This window comes from Euprymna scolopes, chromosome 45, assembly GCF_053919585.1.
Source record: "Euprymna scolopes isolate OS-2025 chromosome 45, ASM5391958v1, whole genome shotgun sequence".
NCBI classification, from domain to species: Eukaryota; Metazoa; Mollusca; class Cephalopoda; order Sepiida; family Sepiolidae; genus Euprymna; species Euprymna scolopes.
The window spans coordinates 56,830,573-56,840,885 of record NC_136526.1 but is presented as its reverse complement, the minus strand read 5'-3'; positions in this window follow the sequence as shown (position 1 = coordinate 56,840,885).

Below are 10,313 nucleotides of genomic sequence, written 5' to 3'. Positions count from 1 at the left end.
TAAACCTAAAAATAGAAATGGCTTTTGTCCATTAAAAGTGCAAATAAGGACTAATTGTGTTGTTTTTAAAATTAGAAAAAAACTTTTTGGTGCTTTTGTTACCGCGCTATTTTGAAATAGTTTTTTGTTTTTTTAATATTAAATTCATGTGTCGTTATTCTTTTTTTTTTTTTTTAATTATTAGGAGAAAGTACATAATAGTAGGTACCTCCAACATGCTCCACAGTTTTACCCCTGCCATATGTAACACGATGTAATTTAATTTAACATTATCATCCAAACTTTTAGCCATTTAACAGAAAAAGCTTCAAATAAAATGCTAACATTTAAAAAAAAAAATTACAGCATACAAAAATAACGAAAATGCAAGACAAAAATCGGGAAGAAACTATTGAAGTAGAAGGCTTTCTTACACCTAGGGATCGCTACTGTTGTACAATAAGAAGGGGAGGGGCGAATGAACTGGAATTGGATGACCTCGTCCTATGACGCAAGTCGGTTTATGGGTCAGGGTTTTAAGTTCATCCGAACTTTGCTCCATTCAACGTCTGACCCATAAACCGACTTCTTATTGTACACTGTGAAGGGGTGAGATTTTGCTGCTTGTCGGGTTTGTCGGAGATATTTACGTTGAGGGGGTACAAGTGCTTGTAGTTTGTCCGAGCGTTCACCACTAAAATACTTATAGAACAGGCAGAGGGATGCAACATTTCATAAATGGGGCAGAGGCTGAAGTCTAGATGATAGTTCAGGACCTATCAGGTTGGCGACTCTCTTTTGACCCCTGTTCAGGGGTGAGAGACAAGCAGCAGATGAACCAGCCCAAATGTGACAACAATACTCCATACATGGGCGAATGGTGGCCTCATAGAGGTACAGGATACTTTCAGGCATAAGTAGTTTTCTAGCACGGTAAAGAGAGCCCATCTTCTTCACAGCAGTCTTGACAATGCTCTCAATGTATCTATTCCAGTTCATGTTTCCTGTGAACATTAGGCCGAAGAGTTTAAAGGAAGTACTCTCAGGTAATGTGTTTTTGGCCATTGCTATTGGTGGAAGAGAAGGTTTCTTGTAATTATTGAAGGAAACAAGTTTAGTCTTGGCAGCACGATCCATTTTTGTCTCCATTCCACTACAGATTGGAGGTCTTCATCTAGTGTTTCTGCCATTTTCTTAGATATATGTTCATTTGATTTCCCCTCGTACCTGTTATAGAGAGTGGTGTCATCAGCAAATACACCCATCACACAAACAATTTCATCAGGGAGGTCATTTATGAATATCAGGAATAATAAAGGTCCAAGGATAGACCCCTGAGGTATTCCCGCATTTATATCATATTGTTTAGTTGTATGACCGGTGAGGACAAGATTTTTCTCTTACTTAAAAAGGATTTAATTACATTATGTATTCTTCCAGTGATACCATATGATCTAATTTTCCTTAGAAATACCCTTCCAAAAGCCTAAGATATATTGAGGGCTATCGCTCTACCCTCCTCTGCTTTGTCTAGTGAATGGTATATACTCTCAGAGATTACAGTTAGGATATTTGCTGTGGAACAGGCTTGCCTAAATCCATATTGATTATCGGTCAGGAGTTTAGCAGCTGTAAGGTGATGGACTAGACCTTGATTAATTATGGACTCAAATATGTTGGCGAAAAGCGGGAGGAAGCTATTGGGGCGATAATTTAATGGGTCAGTTCTTTCGCCAGAATTGTTGAAAACTGGTACCACAGAAGAAGCAGTTTTCGAGCAGTCAGGAATCAAGATTCGTTAAGGTATTTGTTGTAAAGTTTGGAGAAATTACTGAATAGTTACAAAACACCCTCCTCATAATAAGAATGGCTTCCTAAATAACGTTATGTTTCAGCCAATGTTAAAACATCGACGTCCAAAATAAAAATGCATAAAGTCGTTCCTAATATCTCCTTTGCGTAAGACTCTTCACTTTCTACTTCATCAGGTATAAGAAAAATGCAATTTTCTGTAAAAATTACTTTAAACTATAAACAACTTTATACTCAATGAATTTGTGTAAGTTTTGGATATAATACTATGTTCGGCATGACAATTAACTACGTAATATTAATTATGCTTAAAACGATATATTAAAGGAAAAAAAAAAAAAACAAATGTGCCACATCAGTCTGTCGACTGTATCTTAACAAACACCGAAAAATCTTCGTAGTGTACGCACTCGTCACGGACCGATAGTGGCATGTATCAAAAATCGCGTAAACTGATCAAGTAGTTTTTATTTTAACTAATAAAATTAATCCTATTAGACCTTTATGTGAAAAGTAGAGAAAATAAAAACGGTGTCACGAGGATCAACATACCAAGCCAAGGGGGAATAACTCTGTGCATGACAGAGTTATTTGCCCTTTTCGTCTGCTCGTTTTACATCTTTGTTTGTGTTATGATCGGAAATAAAGTCTTTTCGTAAATTCAAACGATTTCGAGTAACATCTCTTTATTTGAATAAAAGAAATGAATAAATAGAAAACACGACCAAAAATTAGGAACATTTTGTCTATTTTAAAAATAGGGCTTAGTTAATATTTTCTTTGCAAGACGATCTAAAAATTCTGGCTCTTCCAAAATATAGAAACGAAAACAACGAAAAGAAAAAGAAAATGAATTTCAAGTGGAACAAATAGTACCTACGTAATTGTCAGGTTTCCTAATTTTAACGTCTGTATCATTTTTATCACTTTTTAATCGAATTATTTCTTATGTACCTGTTTTTAAATTAATTTTTTTAAAAATTATTGTTCAATCTATATATCTATAAAAGTGAACGTGTCTGTCTGTCTGTCTGTCTATCTGTGTACATTTCCCTACGCAATAACTCTGTCAATTTTTAGTCTATAGACTCGAAATTTGAAATACCGGGTACTGAGATTTGGGAAAATCGATCTGACGGGTGTCAGCCAGAAATTTGGCTGTTAAGGGGTCAAATTTCAACGATTGGACCTTTCAGAACTCTACCAAACTCCTCCGACAATTTTGGGTCTAGACACTTGAAATTTTAGATATAGGTTTCTTGAACCTGGATCTAACTTAATAAAGTGATTTGAGCCCGAAACAATAAATTTTAAGGGGTCATAATAGGGGTCAAAGTTTAAAAAAATTAACCATTTTTTTTTTGTTTTTTTGCTTTTTTTTTGCACAGCATACACCTCCAAACACCCGAGCAACGCCGGGCACCCCTGCTAGTATTAAATAAAAATTAAGTTACGCCGAAAGTTTCACATTCATGCGAGCAAAGAAATTATTAAAATCTTGCATATAAAAATTATGCGAACCCCGTAATTTAAAAAAAAAAAGTAGAAATACTTTTTGCAATTATAATTTTGTTGTGTGAAAATATTAAATAAGCAATGGTAATATCGGTAGTTCGAGAAATTCATTTTTCTTCGAGTTATATAGAATTCATTAATACGGACTTTAGGGTCTTTTTCGTAGTGTTCCTGCAAAAAATTAAATATTTTTTTTTTAATTGTTATATTTTAGAATGCTTTATTTTCATAAAAATAAAAAAAATAAATTCCTTTATTTTTTTTTTATTACTGAAAACCATAATTTTAGTAAAGGTATTTTTTGTTTAAACAAAATAATACATTTCCACTAAGATTTAAATAAAGATAATGGGCTCATTATATTCCGTGGTCATTATTTTATATATATTGAAAATTTCATTAAAATTAATTAATTTCCTGGTTTTTAGTGAATTTTTAAGTAAAGGGAGGGGTCAAAATGTTTATTCATTTTGAGCATCCGCATTCATTTTGCATGTACCTATATAATACGGTTTTCGGCATGACAATTAATAGGTACGGGCAAAATGAATGCCGATGCTCGAAATGCATAAACATTTTGACCCCTCCCTTTACTTAAAAATTCACCAAAAACCAGGAAATTAACCAATTTTAATGAAATTTACAGTATTTATTAAATAATGATCGCGAAATATAATGAATTAATTATTTTTATTTAAATCCGAGTGGAAATGTATTATTTTGTTTAAACAAAAAATACCTTTACTAAAGTTATGGTTTTCAGTAGTAAATAAAAAACGCAAGAATTTATTTTTGCTTTTTTATATAAATAAAGCATCGTAATTTGTAAAAATAAAAATAAAATAATTTTTATAGGAACATTAGAAAAAAGCCCTAAAGTCTATATTAATGAAGTCAATATAACTCGAAGAAAAATGAATTTCTCCAACTACCGATATTACCATTGAATTAAGCATTGTTTATTTAATATTTTCACAAAAGAATTATAATAGCAAAAATATTTCTATTTTTTTTTAAATTACAGATTTCGCATAATTTTTATATGCAAGATTTTAATAATTTCCTTACTCGCAAGAACGTGAAACTTTCGGCGTAACATAATTTTTTATATAATCTCGAACAATAATTAAAAAAAATTAATTTAAAAACAGGAACATAAAAAATAATTAAATTAAAAACTGATAAAAATTGATACAAACGTTCAAAACAGGAATGTATGGATGACCGTCTGGAGGGGGGGGGGGAGAAAAGAAATCTGACCCCTCCCCCTACCTCCTTGTACTATCATGACTTCATTTTGAAACAGCGTTTTGATTCGCTGAAATTTTTCGTTACGTATATTCATGTTTACAAACTTTTATCGGTTGGGTTTTACCGAACGGCGTAATTACTTACTTTTTGAGGGCTAATTAAGCTATATTTTGTATAAACAAGGTGTTTTTTTTTTGTTTTTTAAATTTAATTCAATATCTTAGAACTTTACTAATTATCTTTGAAATAGACACAGAAAACTAATATTTATCTTTTAAAGGATTTTTACAATGAATTTGTTTAACTTCAAAATTTACCTGAATTGGTTAGCTCGCTGTGAAAACATTTTTCATAACTTTTTTTTATTTCACGTGTACAAATATTTTTTCCCTTTAGGAAATTAAGTTTAGTTTTTAATCTTTCAAATACAATCCAAAAGTAGTCGGAAACCTACAAAAAATTATGATAAATCGGTTTTCAAAAGTAGGTCCCCCATTTTTGCCTGCCCATTTTTTCCCGTACCTAAAAATTCAGTACGTAATATTAATTATGCTTAGATATATTTAAACACACACACACACACACACACACATCGATCTGTCGACTGTATCTTATCAAGCACCGAAAAATCTTCGTAGTGTACGCACTTGTCACGGACCTATAGTGGCATATTCCAAAAATCGCGTAAATTAATCTAGTAGTTTTTATTTTAACTAATAAAATTAAATTTTATGAGGAAGCGAAAATCCTATTAGTAAAGTAGAGAAAATAAAAACGGTGTCACGAGGATCAACACACCAACGCAAGGGGGAATAACTCTGTGCGTGACAGAGTTATGTGCCCTTCTCGTCTACTCGTTTTTCCTTTTCATTTTTAATTAGTTTATAATTTTGTTTGTGTTAGTATAATCGGAAATAAAGTCTTTTCGTATATCGAAACGTTTTCGAGTAACACATTTTATTTGAATAGAAGAAATGAATAAATAGAAACCACGGCCAAAAATTAGGAACATTTTGTCTATTTTAAAAATAGGGCTTAGTTTATATTTTGTTTGCATGGCGATCATAAAAATTCTGGCTCTTCTATATTATACAAACGAAAAAGAAACTGGATTTCAAGTGGAACAAATAGTACCTGCGTAATTGTCAGGTTTTAAATAGTAATATATCCACACATTACGAAAATCGATCAGGTAGAAAGATAATTATTAATGAAAATGAAATTTTTGAAAAGTTGCGAAATGGTATTTTTTTTTTTTTTTTACGAGACTACCCAGCGTAGTATGAACACCGCCGTCGTGACAGAGTTATTTGCCCTTTCCGTCTGCTCGTTTTTCTTGTTTCATTTTTTATTACGTTACATTTTTGTTTGTTTTTGTATGATTGGAAATAAAGACTGTTCGTACATTCAAACGGTTTCAAGTACCTATTTACAATGCCCCCCCCCCACGGGACAGGGTTAGACACCAGTGTCGTTTTTTTAACGCGGAGAAAAGGTACAAAACTAAAAATAAAAAAAACTTGTCTCAGTCATGAAGGACTGCTTAGTGCTTCTCCACCGAAAGAGAACAAGAAATGGAAGTGCACTCACTGCAGCTTCTGAAAAAACAGAAACTACACTTTGATCTTGGCCAAAAGGCCAATTTCAATAGTAAAGAAATGAATAAATAGAAAACACGGCCAAAAATTAGGAATATTTTGTCTAGGCACCGCCAAAAATGGCCGCAAAATCAAGTTGTTGTTGTTTTTTAAAACTAAATTACATTTATTAAAATCCATTATTTCTGAGTAACTTTTTGTTTTCCAGAAAGATAAAACCCTGAATTTTATCATATAGCAAACAGAATAATGTAAAACTTTTTCTACTATTTTTAATTCAATGTTAAATGTTAAATTTTCCCAAAAAGTTAACAATTGATATTTTTTGTCTTGCACAAAAAACGTACTTAAATATTTAAAAAAAAGGGTTTTTGAAATAATTTATTTATTCATTTATTGTCTAACTAAGATTTAGGATGATTTTCTAAGAGAATATGCAAAAATATTATAATATAAGTACCTGAATTTCAAATAATTCCACTTATTCATATAGGTAACGAGATATTTCGCGTCGCCGTAGAGTTCAGATCGACTCTGTTTACGTTTTCTTTTGATGAGACGAAAACTATGGAAGACCAAACAGGCCAAAAAAACTTATTTTTCAGTGACGAAAATTTCAATGTATTATTAAGCTGAGGCTGGCCAGTACCAGATGGGTGACCATTTGTATGAATTTGGTTTTTAATGTGTATGTGTGTGGGGGCCAGGCTCCCCAAAATGGGGGGAGGGGGCAATTTAAAGCAGAATAAAAAAAAATTATTTCAGCGCGTTTGGTCCACCGTAGTCGAAAGGCGGCAAACGTTTTCAAACGAGATCGAAAAAAACGATGCTATTTTTAACACAAAGGGCACAATATTTATCGATTTTTTTTTTTTGTATCGATTATTCAAAGCATGCTCTGTTTAATAATGGTCATGCATTATTCGGCTCGCTAAAAAAAAATTGTTAATTTATTTATCAAAAATTTTAAAATGGCTTTTTTCGTATAAATATTAAAAAAATTTTTTTTTTGTTTTGCTTAACTTAAATTAATTATTTTACTTAACATATTCACCGAATTTCACACTTCAAAACTCAAAAGCGGGATAATTAAACACAATCGAAGTTCTGATATTCAGACGTCAAAATAAGGTATGCAAACAATTTTTTTTTTTTTTTTTTTTAAATCTATAATTCTGTCCCTTACAACAACACAATATGTTTTGTTCAGTTTCAGATGATTATTTTAAGCATATTTGTTCCCACTTCAAAACAAGGGGGGGTTTTGTAAGCAAAAAAATATATATATATAAATATCGTTTATGAAAAATAAGTACACTGTTATAAAGTTCATTCTTCTCCTAATAATCGCTGAAAATTTCGTATTGATCGGATAATTACCTGATTTTTGGTAGATTTTTAAAAAGACCGTCCGTCAAAAAGTACTGACCTGCCCCCCCCCCCAGTTTTGGCGGTGCCTAATTTTGTCTATTTTAAAAATAGAGGTTTACTTTATATTTTGTTTGCATGATGATCATAAAAATTCTGGCGCTTCTATAATATTTATACAAACGAAAAAAAAAAAATGAATTTCAAGTGGAACAAATAGTACGTACGTAATTGTCAAGTTTCAAATAGTAACACATCCAAACATTACGAAAGACGATTAGGTGGATTAATGAAAATGAAAAAATTTCATTCAATTTATGTAAAGTTTTTTTTTTTTTTTCAATTCGTATTATTTTTCATTCTTCAGACTCCTGTTCTCATCTTCAGCGTTATTTCCACATTTTGCTTTATATGATCTTCAATCTTATTTGCAATTTGTCAAATTCAGGAATCTGAATACAGAATTCCAAACGGAACCCTTTATTTAATGCATCTCGTTCCATCAGTCATGACTAGGTTATACATATTGTTATGATTTCTTACACAAATAATATTAATCATACAAATGACATAGAATAAAAATAAAATATAATAAAAAAAATAATTAATAATTATAATGATAATATTAATTATCCAAATAATAAAATATAATAAAAAATAATTATTAGAATAATTAATAATTATAATATAAATTATCCAAATAATAAAAAATAATAAAGATAATTATTAAAATAATTAATAATTATAATGATACTATTAATTATCCAAATAATAAAATATAATAAAAATAACTATTAACATAATTAATAATTATAATGATAATATTAATTATCCAAATAATACAATATAATAAAAATAATTATTAACATAATTAATAATCATAATGATAATATTAATTATCCAAATAATAAAATAATTATTAATATAATTAATAATTATAATGATAATATTAATTATCCAAATAATAAAATATAATAGAATTAATTATTAATATAATTAATAATTATAATGATAATATTAATTATCAAAATAATAAAATATAATAAAAATAATTATTAATATAATTAATAATTATAATGATAATATTAATTATCCAAATAATACAATATAATAAAAATAATTATTAATATAATTAATAATTATAATGATAATATTAATTATCAAAATAATAAAATATAATAAAAATAATTATTAATATAATTAATAATTATAATGATAATATTAATTATCCAAATAATAAAATATAATAAAATAATTATTAAAATAATTAATAATTATAATGATAATATAAATTATCCAAATAATAAAATATAATAAAATAATTATTAATATAATTAATAATTATAATGATAATATTAACTATCCAAATAATAAAATATAATAAAAATAATTATTAATATAATTAAAAAAAATATTAATAATATAATTAATAATTATAATGATAATATTAATTATCCAAATAATAAAATATAATAAAAATAATTATTAATACAATTAATAATTATAATGATAATATTAATTATCAAAATAATAAAATATAATAAAAATAAAATATAATAAAATAATTATTAATATTATTAATAATTACAATGATAATATTTATTATCCAAATAATAAAATATAATAAAAATAATTATTAATAAAAATAATTATTAATATAATTGATAATTATAATGATAATATTAATTATTCAAATAATAACATATTATAAAATAAAATATAATGAAAATAATAATTAATATAATTAATAATTATAATTATAATATTAATTATCCAAATAATAAAATATAATAAAATAAAATATAATAAAAATAATTCGAAATAATAAAATATAATAAAATATAAAAAAAATAATTATTAACATAATTAATAATTATAATGACAATATTAATTATCCAAATAATAAAATATAATATAATAAAATATAATAAAAATAATTATTGATATAATTAATAATTATAATTATCATATTAATTATCCAAATAATAAAATATAATAAAATATAATAAAAATAATTATTAATATGATTAATAATTATAATTATAATATTAACTATCCAAATAATAAAATATAATAAAATATGATAAAAAATTATTAATATAATTAATAATTATAATTATATTAATTATCCAAATAATAAAATATAATAAAAATAATTATTAACATAATTAATAATTATAATATTAATTATCCAAATAATAACATATAATAAAAATAAAATATAATAAAAATAATTATTAATATAATTAATAATTATAACAAAATAAAAATACTTAAAATATTACATAATAATATAAAATTCTAAAATATAATAAATTACTTAATTTAAAAGATAACAATAAAAGATTGTATAAAATAATATAAAAAGTATTACTTAAAAATTTGAATGGGAAAACGTTCTTTTTAGCGTCTCTGGAGAAATCTCCAGAGACGCTAAAAAAACGTTTTTCCATTCAAATTTTTTAAAAAGTAGAACAGAAAAAGATTCTTTTTCTAGAAAATTCTCTTGTAACGACCATAAATAGCATACGGTTGCTATTTATAGTAAGTTATAATAAAGCTCTGGGATGCGTTTGTAGGCGACCAGAACTTATGACTCTAACCAAAGAAACCACAAGCAAAGTCGAGTCGTCGAAACACAGAAGAACTGGAGAACAAGATAAAAAAGAAAAAAATCTCTTTTATCATAACTGGTAAATATAAATGTTTCTGAATTATATTTGATCAAAGGCATTCATATCTTAAAACATTACTATAAAAACAATTACTTTAATCAAAAGGGAGATAAAC